The following is a 15,526-nucleotide window of genomic DNA, read 5'->3' on the forward strand; positions in this document are numbered from 1 at the left end:
CAAACAAGTAATTTATAGGTATCCCTTTTATTCTTTTTTGTTTTTAAATATAATTTAAAGATAACATCAGCATTTTTTTTGATGGACCTAGGCTGTACTAGGGGTAGCAGAGGAGGGGAAGTCAAACCATTTGAGGAAGAAGTAATACATTTAAGTAAGTGCCTCAGAGGAAGAGTTTTAATGGACGGAGAAAGAATCGTTTTTAAGAAGTGCCGACAAATGCAAAATGGCATTACTTATGAGCAAGACTATTAAACACACTGGTCTTTCTAACCACTCAGGTTTCTGAATCATCTTGGGGTTCCTTGACTTTCTCTCTGTCTCTGTCTCTCTGTCTCTCTCTGTCTCTGTCTCTCTTTGTCTCCCTGTCTGTCTCTGTCTCTGTCTCTGTCTCTGTCTCTGTCTCTGTCTCTGTCTCTGTCTCTCCCTCCCTTCTACCTTCCAGCATTGACACCCCTTTTCCCAATCACGGTCAGGAGTTTCAGTACTATCTTCAGAGAGAGGCTGATTATCTACCTGCTCCCCCAGCTTCTATCTGAGTGACATGCCGCCACCCACGCCTCTCGGTACAGCTCTGCTTCTTTTCCATCTCTGGGTGGGAATGAGCTACAGAGGAAGTCCAAGACTGCCCTGGCCTGAACCCTGAGACCACGAGGCATTAGCAACAGTGTTCACTCACTGAGCCCAGGCGAGCCAGCGGCCCGAGCCGCACTCTGCAGGAGTAGGAGCCAGCCCAGCGCTGCGCTTCCAGCTGCGTCTGCCTGGGCGCAGCACGTGCTCCAGGCGCTGGCGCGAGAGAGCGAGCGCCACCACCGAGGGCCCGCAGCCGTTCTGCTGGCTGCCACTACTGCTTCGATCGCAGCCACTAGCGATTTAGCAGCAGCCAAGGCCGCTACGAAAGCGCAGGGAGCTTGCAAGGAGCTGCTGGCCAGGGGAACAAGGCTCAGGGCGCGCACCTGGTAAGGACAGCGCTGTTTTTCTTTCTCTCAGCTGTAGAGTTACTAGGGATGTAGGATGCCGCCGGAGCCCCTCCCCCAGCGCAGGGATGAAGAGTGAGCGAGCAAGGGGCGGGAGCTTGGACTAAAGGGACCCAGGAGGGCAGGTGGTGGGCAGGTGGAGGACAGGTGGAGCCAGGGACGCTAGGAGGTCCTGTAAGTTTAGGAAAGTCACCCTGCAAGGACATGTGCCCTGTAAATCAGACATGAATTTAGAGTAAGGAGGCTGGGCTACAGTGGTATGGCTAAATGGGAGGTTTCTGAATATCTTTTTGTTTTCATTTGCGTAACTGAAGGATTTCAGTGGGCTTGTTTCCATAGAAAAATAACTAAAATAATCAGAGACAGAGGGGGGAAAAAAGCAACCGAAGCCTCCCCCTCCAATCCCGTCTCATGCTGGTACATGTGCAATGATAAAGCATGCATTTAGCAAGGCAAGGGGATTTTAGACCGCTAAGGATTAGATGTTTGGGGGCTAATAAGAGCACTTGCTGATGCTGCACCCCAAATCGAGGCAGGAAAGGAGATAATGGATGATTTTCAATACCAGTATTGCAATTCTAAAATGACACTTACGTGACTACAATGATCAGGAATGAGAGGTTTTCTAGAATCATGGACCCATTTAAGAGACATGTTAGCACATCTGGACCTTTAAAACCAAGTTTATTTATTTCCAGCAGTGCACAGATATTTTTTTTACCCTTGATTCTCTGATAGAACTTTCACAAAAGGTGGTGACAGAGACCATGGAGACCAAGAGGAAAGAGAAGGGAGTTGAATAGACTGAATGAGCCATGTGGAATGGGATAGAAAGAATAGTTCTGACTGTCAGATTTAGTATCAACGTTCATTCAGTCACACCCCAAGAGGCCCTTAGGCCATTGTCTAGGAAAATATGTGACCTTGAACAAGTCTGTCAAGCACTGTATACTCATTCTCTCCATCAGGAGACTGTAGAGAGTATACTGCAGTTTGGGACAATGAAGTCTCATGAAATAGTGTGTTTGTACAGGACTGGAGAATTGCATAGGAAAAGGGGGAAGGGAGAATACTCAGGAAATATAGACGAACGGATTGTGAAGGTGTTCTCTCTCAAAGTATCATAAACAGTTATAAGTCTCTCACAATTATGCATGCTGAAAGGTCGGTGAGAAGGGGTGAGGCCAGCAAGCATTCAGTCACCATGCAAAGATTCTGGAGTTCTGAGAGCTGTTTGGAGAGGTTGAGATGCACAGAACTTAAAGTTATACATTTTTGTTTGTTTATGTATTTTATTGTCTTGTTAAATAGCATTTGAAAATATGTTTTTGTGGCCAGCTATGAAGTTTTTATTTTTTTTAATTGAAGATTTGAGAAGTTATCTAGAACTGATTATGACAAGGAAATTGACACGCCAAGTTCAAGGTTGGTCATTTGGTGTGGCAAAAGACGGTTTGGGAATGAGATAGGAATGTTCTGTAATATAAGCAGAGGAGTTAGGGAGAGAAGAGAAAAGGGATCTTTCTCCTAGGAGATACATGTCTATACTCCCAGGGGCCAGCTGGCACCTTCCATATCTTGATGCCTCTTCCACTTGACTGAAGAAGAAATGTCTATCCCTTCTGCCTTAATAAATTCATTCTTTGGATTTGGAGATTTGCATTGCAGATCCTGAGATGGTGTGCATTCACAAAGTGATCTCCCCAGGGTGCCTCCTGCTCTCCCATCAGTGTCAGTGTCTGGACATGGAACTAGTCTACCCATCCTGATCTGCCCAGTAGTCTGTGTTCCTAAAGGAACTCACTGTGCCACTTGGTGGCACCAAAAAGTTGCGCAGAGAAGTCTTTTCTCTATAAATACTAACTACCACCCCTCCCTCCTCCGCTCTCTCCCCTGCTCCCCTTCCCCCCTTTCTTGGTAGAGGGGAAGATTGCTGCACACACCGCCCTCAGCTCGGCTGTTCTGAGCACTCCGAGCACAAGGGATGAGCTTGAGATCATCTTGGGATGGGGGAAAGCCTGGGACTGAAAAGCCTGGCTCAACCCCGATGATCCCTGCTGCCCAACTTTACTCCGGGGGGCTAGATAGACAGCATCTCACTGCCTGCTGCGGGCCGACAGGGGGTAAGCTTGCTATGTCTGTGTGCCCAGGTATCCTCAGCCCTGAGAAGGATTTAGGATGCTGAGCAGCTCACAATGTGATTTGGAGGAGGGGATGTAAGTGGAGGGAGGGTGACCGGAGCTGTGGAGGTTCACAACTGCTTCTTTTATGGAAGGCTATCGTTAATTAAACCTGTTGGTGGAAAAGGCGCGAGCGAGAGAAGGTAAAGCGGGGGAGAGATACAAGGGCTGAGGTAGAGATTATGCATGCCTTTGGATCCCTATGCCTGAGCTCTGGAACAACAGGAACATGATTTAGAATGCAGACTGACTTACCCAAACCATTGGAGGACTCAAAACTGAGAAAGCAAAGGCAGAGAGGGGAAGGAAAGAGAAATACTTGTGGATAGATTGGGTTCTCCTCCCGCAGCAGCGTGTCTTGATACAGGGAGAGGGGGAACAGCGGGGGATGCTGAAAGCAATCTTAGGCTTCAGTGCCTCTATCTGAATGTCACTCTAAGCCCCCATGCCCTTTCTTTTTCCTTGGATGGAGCGTCTCTTTCCTTCCAGACACAAAGCTACCCCAGGGTAGCAGAGCAATGTGCAGAGACTTAATGACAAGGACAGTCCTACCAAGGAAAATGCTAGCCAGTGTTCTTAGCCTAACCCACACTTTGGACCTCTCAGTGGGAAGTGACTGTCAGCCTGGAGGGTTCTCCACCTAGTTCTGCAATTTGTGGTTGTTCACATTTCTTTCTAGAGTATATGAAGTTGGAAAAGAGACTTTAAGGAGGGGATCACAGATGCTTGTGTTTATTTAGTCAGAATCCTGGCATCGCTTCACCCAAATCAGCTCAAGTATCCAGGCAAGTAGGGAGTACTAGGCACCAATTTATATCTTTGTAAGAAATTGGTATAGGCCGGTGGATAAGTGAGTTCACCTTTCTCCTTTCCTCTCCATCTCCAACCTTGTATTTTACTGCTTGAATTGCTTAAGGAGTAGGCTAATGATTACCTGTTTTCCTAGGGTTGGCATCAGGTTGTCTGTCTAGAACAGTACAGAGAGCATGCCTAGTTCTAAGTGCATCCCCTTCCTCCATCAAGGATTTGCTCTGAGTTATTTGGCACTTTATTGCGAGTTTCAGAAGGCTTAGGTGTGTCATCTTTCTTGTTATGTATGCTTCGTGCTCTTCCCTTACAAAGTACAGGGAATTTTCTCCTTTAATTTCTCTGTTACTTCTATGTAATTACATAGTTAATTGTCAGTTGTGGATATTTTTGTCATTTGTGGAGGCAGATTTCCATGTTGAAGGATCACTGGTTTAGAAATAGGATCATTGCTTCCCAGACTCACTAGGTTAATGACATGCATACCACCAAGTCTGCAGCTTTCTCCTAGAAACCCTTTCAGCACCCTGGACAGGGTCCTGATAAAACTCCATAAGCTGCACTAGACACTTACTGAGCCACCACTCCTTAGAAACAAGCTTTCCCTGGTTCTTTCCACTCCATGACTGAATGTGAAATTGATGTATTTTAACTGAATCCCCTAGAGTTTTGTGATTTTATATAGCAATGTTCATCCTGTGTGTTACGTGCTCAAAAAGAGAGGAAAAACAAATATTTATTTTTTTAAAAGGGGAGAAAAAGAGCTTTCAATGATTATTTATTATTGACCCTTCTGAAATTATTTGGAGAAAGACGATATTTGAAGAGTTCATGTACTTGCTCAAATCTTCATTTGTCATCAAAAGTAGACATGGACCTCTACCATCACTTCTTAGTACACACTACGGATATGCATAAAGATACACAGGGTACCCTGAGAAATTCAGCCATAGATATATGCCCACACATAAGGACTATCTGATTTGGAATACTTTAGTAATGGCACACTGCTTTCCTTTGTTTCTGAGTTGTTATTTTGTCATATTTCCCACTAGATTAATTGACTTCCCTAAATACGTTTACATTTGTGAGTGAATGTCTTTCATGATTCTTATTTGATTCAGAATGCATTGAATATTGTTATGGGTATGTTACTGCACTTTCTTTTTGAAGAGTGGTGGGAAGATGTTTGAGGTTAGAAAAACTAAATGAAAGCTGTGAGTGGTGATGAAGAAGGATAGACCCAGCACTTGAGAGGTGGAAGTAGCCAAGTGTTCAAAGTCATTCTTAGCTATGTAACTAGTTACATGAAGCCTTGTTTTTTTTTAAAAAAAGAGGAAAAATCAAATGCTAATAAGTGGAAAAGATGAGATTAAATAAATTATAAAAATGTACTTAATTGTGCTATTTGAGTAAATTATGTGTGCATGTTTTATTCAAGGTTTGCTATATTCATGGAATAAAAATATATTTCTTTATATATTTTTGCTATTGGATTAACACATATATGGACTTAGACATTTATTTTTACTTAGTTTCTGTTTATATTATTAAAATACATTCAGCTTAATCTAACTTTGTGAAAATGAGGACTCTTTTGATATATATATATATATATATATATATATATATATATATATACACACACACACACACACACACATGTTAGTATATGTGGCTTGCTAATATGAAGTAGATTTGCTTGGGATTTTCAGATCCTGATAATGTATTATATAGAAGCAAAAGACTCCTTGATTTAGAATTATGTGTTTGAAATAATCCTAATCTTAGGGCAGCTGTGTCCTATCTGTCAGTAATTGAATTTAGAAGACATGAGATAGACACATCCAAAGAAGTAGTTTTATTTCATACTCATATAACCCAAGAAATGAATATTTTAATTTTGAATTTTCAACTGTTTATAAATGAGATAGTACTTTCTTGACATTCCTTTGTCTCATTTGAATAAAAATATTTTAATAAAGTGACATATCATAGACTTGTTTTCATTGCTTCTGAATTAATGCAGAGATGAAATTAATATATATTTTAATGCTAACGATACTGTTTGAAATACACACACAGGCACACATACACATACACATATATAAAAGCATACATATGTTTGGCTATAGAACTTCCAATAAAAGTTTTGTTGTAGACTAATACTTGCCATGTTAAATACTATTTGTTGAGCACATTAGGCATCATATCAAGCATTCAGTGTGTTTTATTAGTTCATTATCAAATGAGTTACACAAAACACTGGTTTTATTTTATTTTAATTTTTGTTGTTTTGAAGACTGAAGTTTTTCTTTCATTGTCAGAACATGAAAAAGGGTACCAAGAAACGTACCCCAACAATACATACATACCTCCGTGTGTGTGTGTGTGTGTGTGTGTGTGTGTGAATATTATGAAATGCACCCTTTTTCCATAGAATAAATCTACAGTGCAGCTATTTTTGATGGTTCCCAGTGTGTTGAGGTTTGCAGTGTATTTTCTTACTGAAGTTTCTGCACCAGACTGCTTGGATGTGGATCTCATCTTCTGTTGAAGGCTTATGTGAATTTTGAAACAGAATTAAATCATACATATGATTTATATAGGTTTTATATATATATATATATATATGAAAAATTTAGGTATTTGTTTATACACATATAAACAAATGTATGTGTATAAACATGTATAAATATATACATGCAAAACACATATACACATAAATGTATACAAATATATACATATATATGTATAAGCAAATACCCAAGTTTCCTTATTGGTGATGGAGGGGGAAAGTTCAAATGATATTCAAATGATATTAGTACTACTAAGTGAGTATGAAAAGCTAGTTGCAAAATCTGAGTAACTTGCCTGAGCTGAGGTGCAGAGTGTATAAATGTAAATTATGGCTCTCTGTTGTCATCAGGACTTTGGATATAAAATGCTGCCTGGGTTATCATATTACTAATTTTCTCAACAGCCATGTGGATTTCATTTTATTTTTCTTTGTGAACAACAACATATGATGAAGAGAAACTAGCTAAGTTCTTTGATGTTTTACTGCTAATATCATAACAAAGCAGGTGTGTAAACTCAGGGACATTTGACTCCTAAGTTCTAGTTTTTGACATAATGTTATAACTTGAATGTGTAGATTAAAGTTTTTTTTTTTTTTATGTCTACTAATCTGAGTCAGCACCATGTTCTTCTTCCACAGGGAGTGTGCAAATATTTTTTTTCTCAAACATTCAAGATATTTAAAATTAGACATGCAAATTTTGGGAGATAATCAGAAATCAAAATGGTACATAATTACAGTCTCAAATATCTTCCGTTTTTAGCCAAACTGTTCAAGAAAGTTAAAAGGAAGATGCATAAGCAAAAGAGTATATTTCAAGTAGATATGATTGTGCTGTCATTACAAAATGTCAGCTATAGAAGATTTCTGTAATGGTTACTTGTCACAGTAGTTTTGAGTGTAGGTCACAGAGTTAAACTCTTGAGGTTAAGTTGTTTTTTTTTTTTTTAAGTGAAAAGCATTATAATTGCAGTGGTCTAGTGGGCAACATGACTATAAAATACCCATCATTTTATTTGACAATGATAAAAATAGCTACAAATCCAATCTGTCTTAATGTAGCTTAATTCTTTAGGGGTAAATAAATAATATATTACTACTGATTTAAAAAAAATCAGTTAAGTGAGATTTTCAAAATGGCACATAAATACTAAATAAAATAGCATTTGTTTTTCTACTCATTATAAGGGATTCTATAACTAGGATGCAGCAGCCTTTGATATTGTAAATAAATTCTAGGCTATTCTCACATTCTTTTATTGTAATTTGTGGATACTCAAAATCAAGTTCAGTGGCTGTAAAAAATGTTACGATGTCTCAGTTAGATTGTGATTTTTCCAATGGAAATAACAGCCTTAGCAACAAAATCATAAAGAAATACACAACAACGTGAAGAAGGGACACTTTTGCTAACTTCCTTTGTATCATTGATAGTTTCAGAGAAAAATTGTGTAGAAATGATGAATCCAATGGCTTGCCCTTAGCTGCACTTTTTGTTACTAGTGATGTGAATCAGCGCTTTTCAACTGGAAGTGATTCCCACCTTCCAAGGGCCTTCACTGATATCTAGGGGTATAACTGGTTTCATAAATAAAAAATTGTGTTACCAGCCCTTTTGTTCAATAGATAGAGAATAGAGACACCACTATATATCCTCCAAAGGATAAGACAATATCTTACTACAATAATATTCACAAATGAGAATAGCGCTGTGGATAAGAAACAGTGACACAAATGATTTAGGTAGGAAAAATTAACTAATTTGATTTATTTAATGTAATATCTAATGGATGGACTCAAGGCAAACATTTAATAGACAGTGCAACCTCTAGAATGGTGTATGGTCAATATGTGAACTCTAAATAACCAAACCATGAGGTCCTTCACAGGACACTGCCCCTGGATTATAATAAGCATGGACATCAGAGACAGTTGGGTTTGTTTTCTAGCTGTTATTTTTTATAGGTAGGAAAGCTGCACAACAATTTTACCTGTAAATTTCCATAGCAAGAGGTATTAATGTAGTTAGTAAGCAGACCTTCTAGGTATTATGCAAGGCTTCTATGAAATAGAATTTATGTTTTCATACAAAGAATAAATATCAGCAATTAGTAAATAAATATAGATCAAGTTATAAAAATGTCAAGTATACTTCCAAGCATCAGACGATTGGTTTTCTAACAGGAACAATAATTCTTTACACAGTCTTTAGAGGTATGCCACAAATATGTAGAAAGCATCTGGGGGCTATGAAATGGTTAAAGTTTAAAATCCCTGTTTGATAATTAAATTTAGACCAGTTAGCAGTGGTGGATTGTGTTATTATTATTTTTTTATTGCTTTGTTGCAAAAGGCTGCTTCGGGTCTTCATGGACTACTAAACCACTTGTTTAAATGATTTACAATGATTTAGTGAGTTCCCATCTACAGCTAGCACTTTTTAGCTAATGCATAAAATTGCAGATTTCATCTTTGTGTGGTGCCATTTATGGCTTTGGGAGGATTAAAATATGGCCCATTCTTTGTCTTCAGCTAAGCAAAGAGGATGCTGTTCTCTCATGTTTACAAGGTCACAGATGTATGCTTCAGATACCGATGACAGCAGAGCTTTCCCACATTGCGTGGGTCTCAATAATATTATACTTCTGAATGCTTCTTATCTACACATGCAGTTGTTTCTTTTAAAAAAAAAAGTATCAAAGGCATACAGAGCACATGTAATATTGACACCCTGTTTGTGATGAGGCTATGGCTCGTGCAGAAGGAATCTTGTTAGCTTTGACGTCCTGAGCTATGTGATTTGCTTTTGTGAGGATTAAGTTATATAAGAGACATCTGTGCCAGAAAGATGGTTGGGCAGTGAGAAGATTGTTGAAAACAAAAGACAATGTGAGCTACGAGTCTGATTACATTGCCATTTGCCGTTTATAGCAAATTCTACCCAGTAATTTCTCCTTTTCTGTATTCATATAGGATATAAGACTGCATAGTTACTTAAGGCAAATTACAGGTTTCTACATTAAATATGTGTCTACTGATTTCTATGATGGGCAATGAACCCAGATATGTAAAGGGAATTAAATTACTCATTTGCTTCTGATATTAGCATGTTGAACTAACATATCATATAGATTAAAGTATCCATACCCATTTTGAGTGAGTTAAAGATCTCCAAACTATTAGAATTTAGGCCTACACTGCTTTAAAATTACTATGATCATTATACAAGGTAATATCTCCTCATTACCCATAGCAAGGACCTATTTTTTTTCTCACCAAGTTGCCACTCTTATAGCCCTTGAGCTACAACACACACACGCACACGCACATGTACACGCACATCCCCCCCCCACACACACCAGCTTATTTTGAGATTGTATGTTTTAGTTTATATGAAATGAGGATAATCAGTAACTTTTTATAATTTATTCGTTGATATTTTTATGATTTCAAACATACATAAAACAAATTATGTGCTGAGATTGGATCTCTAGAATCAATATCAAAAGCCTGGTATAGTGATTCCTACCTGTCAATCTGTCACTCCAGCACTGGTGCTCAGAGACAAGTAGATCCCAGGTACTCACAATCCAGTCAGTCTCTCAGAAATTGCGATTCATTCCTGAAATGTTAGTTCAATGACAGATCTCTTTTTCCTCCCCAAAATGTACATGAAGAAGAGATTGAGGAAGATATTCTGTTCCAGCCTCTTGGTTCCACATAGGACTTTATGTGGATATCCCTCCCATACATGTGTATACACACATACTATTCCCACCCCTACATACTCAAAGAAATAGATGTTCTAAATTGTAAATCATGGCTCTGTTACTAACTTGCTCTTGAAGTGTGGTCAAAGAACTATATATCTCTGAGCATCAGATCCACCATAACAAAAATGTATACCGGTTATTTACAGTACTGGTTATTTTGCAGTTGAATAATATTTAAAGTCAGAAAACTAAGCAATGTGTCTTTAACCTGGGAAGTTCTCTCTCTCTCTCTCTCTCTCTCTCTCTCTCTCTCTCTCTCTCTCTCTCTCTCTCTCTCTCTCTCTCTCTCTCTCGTCAGTGTTTACCATTAGATATGAGTTTTCTGTGTCAGGCAAGTGCTATACCACTGAACAACATGTCCTTTCCCATCCTTTCCCATCTGTATATTTATATTATTATAATCACTGTCCCCATCATCAAAAGACCTACTATAGAAAGGCATTTTAAATACATTGCATAGCATAGAGCAAAATACATCAGGAAAGTATTTAATACCAGTAGTATATTAACATATATAATTAATGTTTAGTTAGAATATTATAAAGAACAAATTGTATAAAATGATAAAAGATGAATTTTGAGATTAATATTTATTACACTCTGATCACAGGCTGGTATACATCATTTAATTTCCATAGGTCTCAGTTATGTGGAGTCATAGGTATCACACTCTAGTTCTATGATACTCTCTTACTTAATGTGTTGAAAATGTGAGGAAACTATTCAAGGTTCTTTGCTCATTTCTCAAGACTGATTCTCATCTTTGAGGCCCTGTGATGACCAAACCCACAGGGCAGAGGGGATGATTGTGATGTACTTCTTAGTTTTCTAGAGTGAGGAGGGAATGTTATCATAGAATCTTGGCCAGGTAGTCAAATATAAGGTAATATAGAGGGAATTCACTTTATATTTTGCACATTTAGGATTTATTCAAACATTAATTCTGTGCAAGAATTGTACCAAATTATGCTCATGATAGCACATATTTAACCCTTTATAGGTTTTAAATCTATTGTAACTAGAAAGCTGTGTAAATAGCTGCCATATTAGCTTAGAAATAAATATCATAAGAAAAGTATGAGAAGTAGCCAGGGAGAAAAAAAATGAGTAAGAAGTTCCACATGTGCTCAGAGGCTGTAGGAAATACATCAAAGCAGATCTAAGATTTTGGAAAGGAAGTATTTTAAAATATTTCATTCACTCTTAGAACATTTGGATATGGGAAATTATCTTATGCCATTGTTAATATGAGTGTAAGTCTCAGCAACACCAGCTGGACAAGGGTACACAGCCAAGACAAAATAGTTCCAAGGTTCATGCTTGCCTCTACTGAATTCTAAGCCTATACTGTCAATTCTGTGATAAATGTCATTCTAACAAATCAAATAAAAGGTCACAACCAGTATGAACAAAGCCATTGGAGCAAAGTAGACAAAAACGGATTTACTTGATTAGTAGACTCCCAAGGAGGAGCAGGTGGCTGAGATTGGGTGGGTGAGAGTTAAGGTCACCAAAGAAACTCCAGCAGAAATTTACAAGGAATTTTTAATCCTCAAGCTGGAAATATTCTAGCTGTATCAATAAACTTAGAAATTTAAAAACGGTCTCTGTTCTCTCAGTTCATGCCCATTCATGACATTTAATGGAACCTAATCATGCATGCATTTTATTTCTTTCCAATACAATATGACTGTACTGTGTTATATCATTCCCCACACCACTCACACAAACTACATTCGAGAAAGTTTCTGATTCAAATACTGTTCAGCCTCCTTTCTAGTTTGTCTTCATCTCTAGCTAGACATTTGGACCTTGGGATCCTGTGGAATGCAGCTTGTTTAACTACCTTTTTGTTTTTCTGCTTCCTAGGTGATTTCATCCAGATTCTTGGTTTACAAAAACAGACATCTGTATGCTGATGCCTCCCACATTTTTTATCAACAATTCAGACCTCTTTAGAGAAACTCAGCCTTGTATATCCAGCTGTTTTGTCCACATATGTTCATGAATTCGAGTAAGTATAAAAAATGCAGCCTCTGGTGTATCCATTCAGATCTGCTGCTCTGTGCTCCTCTGACCCAATGAGGACATCAGGCTTCAGGTGGCCAGGCTGAAATCTCCAGCTCCCTCATTCTCACTGAAATCTCCTTACCTTCTCATCTCAAGTCATCTGACAGCAAACTCTTTTTTTCACATTCAAAACACAGAGGACCTTTTCTGTGAGCTCATCCCTACAGATTCTGTATCTACCATCCAGCCACTACCACCTGATTGACTTCCATAGATTCTTCCTTGCTCCCCCCAACATCTGCCTTTGTGATCTTTCTCTTGTTCAAATGTAAGGCATAGTATAACCTGTAGATGTAACCAACCGTCTTATTAAATAAGAAACACAGAAACAATGTAAAAGAGAAAGCCGAGAAGTCAGAGCTCAGAGCTAAAATCTCACCCTTCCTCCTGCTGTCCCAGCTTCGCGAAAAGAGACCTACCTCCTGTCGGTTCGTTTTTTTAAAGTATGTTGTTCTGCCTTCTCATTGGTTGTAAACCCAAACACATGACTGCCTCGTCACTGTCTGAATGTACAGCCCCCTAGGTCTTAAAGGCATATGTCTCCAATGCTGACTGTATCCCTGAACACACAGAGATCTTATGGGATTAAAGGCGTATGCCACCACCGCCACACTCTTGCTATGGCTCTAATAGCTCTGACCCTGAGCACACAGATATCTATGGGATTAAAGGCGTGTGCCACCACCGCCACACTCTTGCTATGGCTCTAATAGCTCTGACCCTGAACACACAGATATCTATGGGATTAAAGGCGTGTGCCACCACCGCCACACTCTTGCTATGGCTCTAATAGCTCTGACCCCCAGACAACTTTATTTATTAACATACAATCAAATTAATATTTCAGTACAAATCAAAATAATATTTCAATACAATTAGATTACCACCACATTTCCCCTTTTCTATTTTAATAAAAAGAAAAAAAGCAAAAGGTTATGACTAACAAAAGAAAAACTATATACAAAAGTACAATAACTATATACAATATATACAAGTAATAAATACCTAAACAGGTATTTGACGAATCAGAGAAAATAATTCCATTATCTATCCTATTTTGATAATCCCAAGATGTATCTAATGTACTTTCTATCCTAATTAATTTTCAACTATAACTAACTAATCTTCAACCATAACTAACTAATCTTCAACTCCCTCAGAGACCCAAGAAGGGAATAATATTAGCTAACAAAAATAAAAACAGGAAGTGCATGCAAGCAACTTCCAAAAAAATTTTGTGAGTTGACAGAAACAGCCAGCTGCCTGGGCAGTCACCTGAGGTTTCTCCGCAGTGTTGGGGCATCATCTTCAGCCTATAGGCTTAGTGTATCTGACAGACTCATTTGTGAAGTAGGATGTACACAAGGTCAACAGTTCAACCTCACATTGGGTGAGAGCAGTCCACGTACCAGAAACACCTGAATTCCACTAGTGTCCTGTCATGATTCAGGATTTTAAATTCTGGAAATTGTTGACAGTTTTTTAATTCAGCTGTCCATTCTTCTTGGCTGTGTATATATGGCTTCATCTCAGCATCCCCTTCTTCTCCACATCCCTCTATTAAATGCCAGTCTACTTTTGAGAGGCATGAGCTTTCAGCTGCTGTTCCATTGTACAACAGAATCCATCGGCCCTCTGCCTGTTAAGCTGCCTTCGAAGAAAAGGGCACCGTACCTTTTCCGGATGCGAAGGCCACTTCAGGGATGGGGCCATATTGTCCTGGCCTCAGAAGATGCCTTTTGATAAAGCCATAACCACACTTGTTTTGGCAAGAATCAGTAGTCCCTTGTTTCGTGATCTGTCTGTCCATTTTGTCCTGTTGATTCGAGGATACTTTGTTGTCCAGTGGCTAACTTTTGCCAGAATGAAAGTTGACTCCATATGCAGTTTCTTCAATGCCCATATTTTCTCTAAAGTAGATTGGTACTGCCAGGAGCCGACATGTCTCAAAAAAGAAAAATTTTCTAAGTTATTAAAACATTTTAAATGCCATATTCTGTAGATCTCTGAAGGGTTTGAAGATGACCTGTCTAAAACATCTCTGCTCAATTTTTAAAACATATCTAATATGACTACAAGTTCTATGATAATGTCTAACTACTAGCTTTCATTTCTTTATATCCTAATAGTTGATAATAATAACATTCAAGGATCAGAAATTTGCATTACATTGTTAAATGGATGGAATAAATACAATTAGAAATATACATATAGCATTTTCTAACAATATCAGTTTAAAATTTGTGTACAATATAAAACAATTCAATCCAATGTAAAGTATTTAAAACTAGTAATTGTCTTTTTCTTTTCTTTCTTTCTCTTTTTTTTTTTAAACAAGAACTTTAAATCTAATCTCCTTTGCTTAGCCTTTTTCCTAACCCTTGACAATAACTTGTAACCAACCCCCCTAAATACTGAAAATTATCCCAGACCCAAAACCCATTAAAAAGACCAAAAAACCACCCGCCCCACACCACCTCTTTGGGAATGTGGGCGTCGTATTCTTAAAATTGCTTCCTGCTGGGTATGGGCGAAGTTTTCTTTATCCTGAAAGAAAAATTTTAGGTTAATTGTCAAATTCTAGGAGAGGTAACTATATCCTTCATTATCCAGTCTGTGTATAATGCCAAAGTTGAGGGTTTATCTCAAGTCCTTATTCAAGTAGTCTTTGAGACTGGATCATCTCAGCTAGTCATCTCAAATTTTCTCTGAGCACCTTGTAGTTCAAAGCTGATCTGTGGATGATGTTTGTCAGCTTAATGATATTATTATTGTCCACGTGGAATTGTTGTTGTTGTGGGGCCCCATCTTCTTTCTGGAGACTTCAGTTGATGTTAGGCCAGGCCGTGATTTCCTGCAGAAAACTGATAAGAGACTCGAACACAAAAACATATATATGCAGCTAGCCTTTTTTCTAGAATTAGTTAGTACTCTATGTGACCATTCATATCTTAACAAAGTTTAAAATGTATATATATATATTAATCTTGTAAATTTTGATATAAAATTTATACTTTGAGAACAGTTTAGAGAATCAGAATAGAATCAAAGAGTTGAGATTAGTAATAGAATAGTCCCTAATTAATTTTGCTTTTGTCCTGTACCATAGCAGAAATGGCTCTTATTCTGGCATGATAC

The 15,526-nt window shown here is 38.2% G+C and overlaps 1 protein-coding gene across 4 annotated transcripts in view; it reads left to right on the top strand.

The window, feature by feature from the left end:
• The first annotated feature begins 587 nt into the window (after positions 1-587).
• Grm5 (glutamate metabotropic receptor 5) overlaps positions 588-15,526 on the top strand; it is a 480,702-nt gene continuing 465,763 nt past the window's right edge. For 2 of the 4 annotated variants that reach the window (XM_016004111.3, XM_016004113.3), the window contains exons 1-2: positions 588-959; positions 12,188-12,332. The gene's annotated coding sequence lies outside the window, so the exon portion shown is untranslated. Of the gene's footprint in view, positions 960-2,896; positions 3,101-12,187; positions 12,333-15,526 lie in introns of those variants that run through there. The other 2 variants (XM_076546727.1, XM_016004112.3) reach the window with 2 other exon arrangements.

Source organism: Peromyscus maniculatus, chromosome 1 (genome assembly GCF_049852395.1).
Source record: "Peromyscus maniculatus bairdii isolate BWxNUB_F1_BW_parent chromosome 1, HU_Pman_BW_mat_3.1, whole genome shotgun sequence".
Taxonomy (NCBI): domain Eukaryota; kingdom Metazoa; phylum Chordata; class Mammalia; order Rodentia; family Cricetidae; genus Peromyscus; species Peromyscus maniculatus.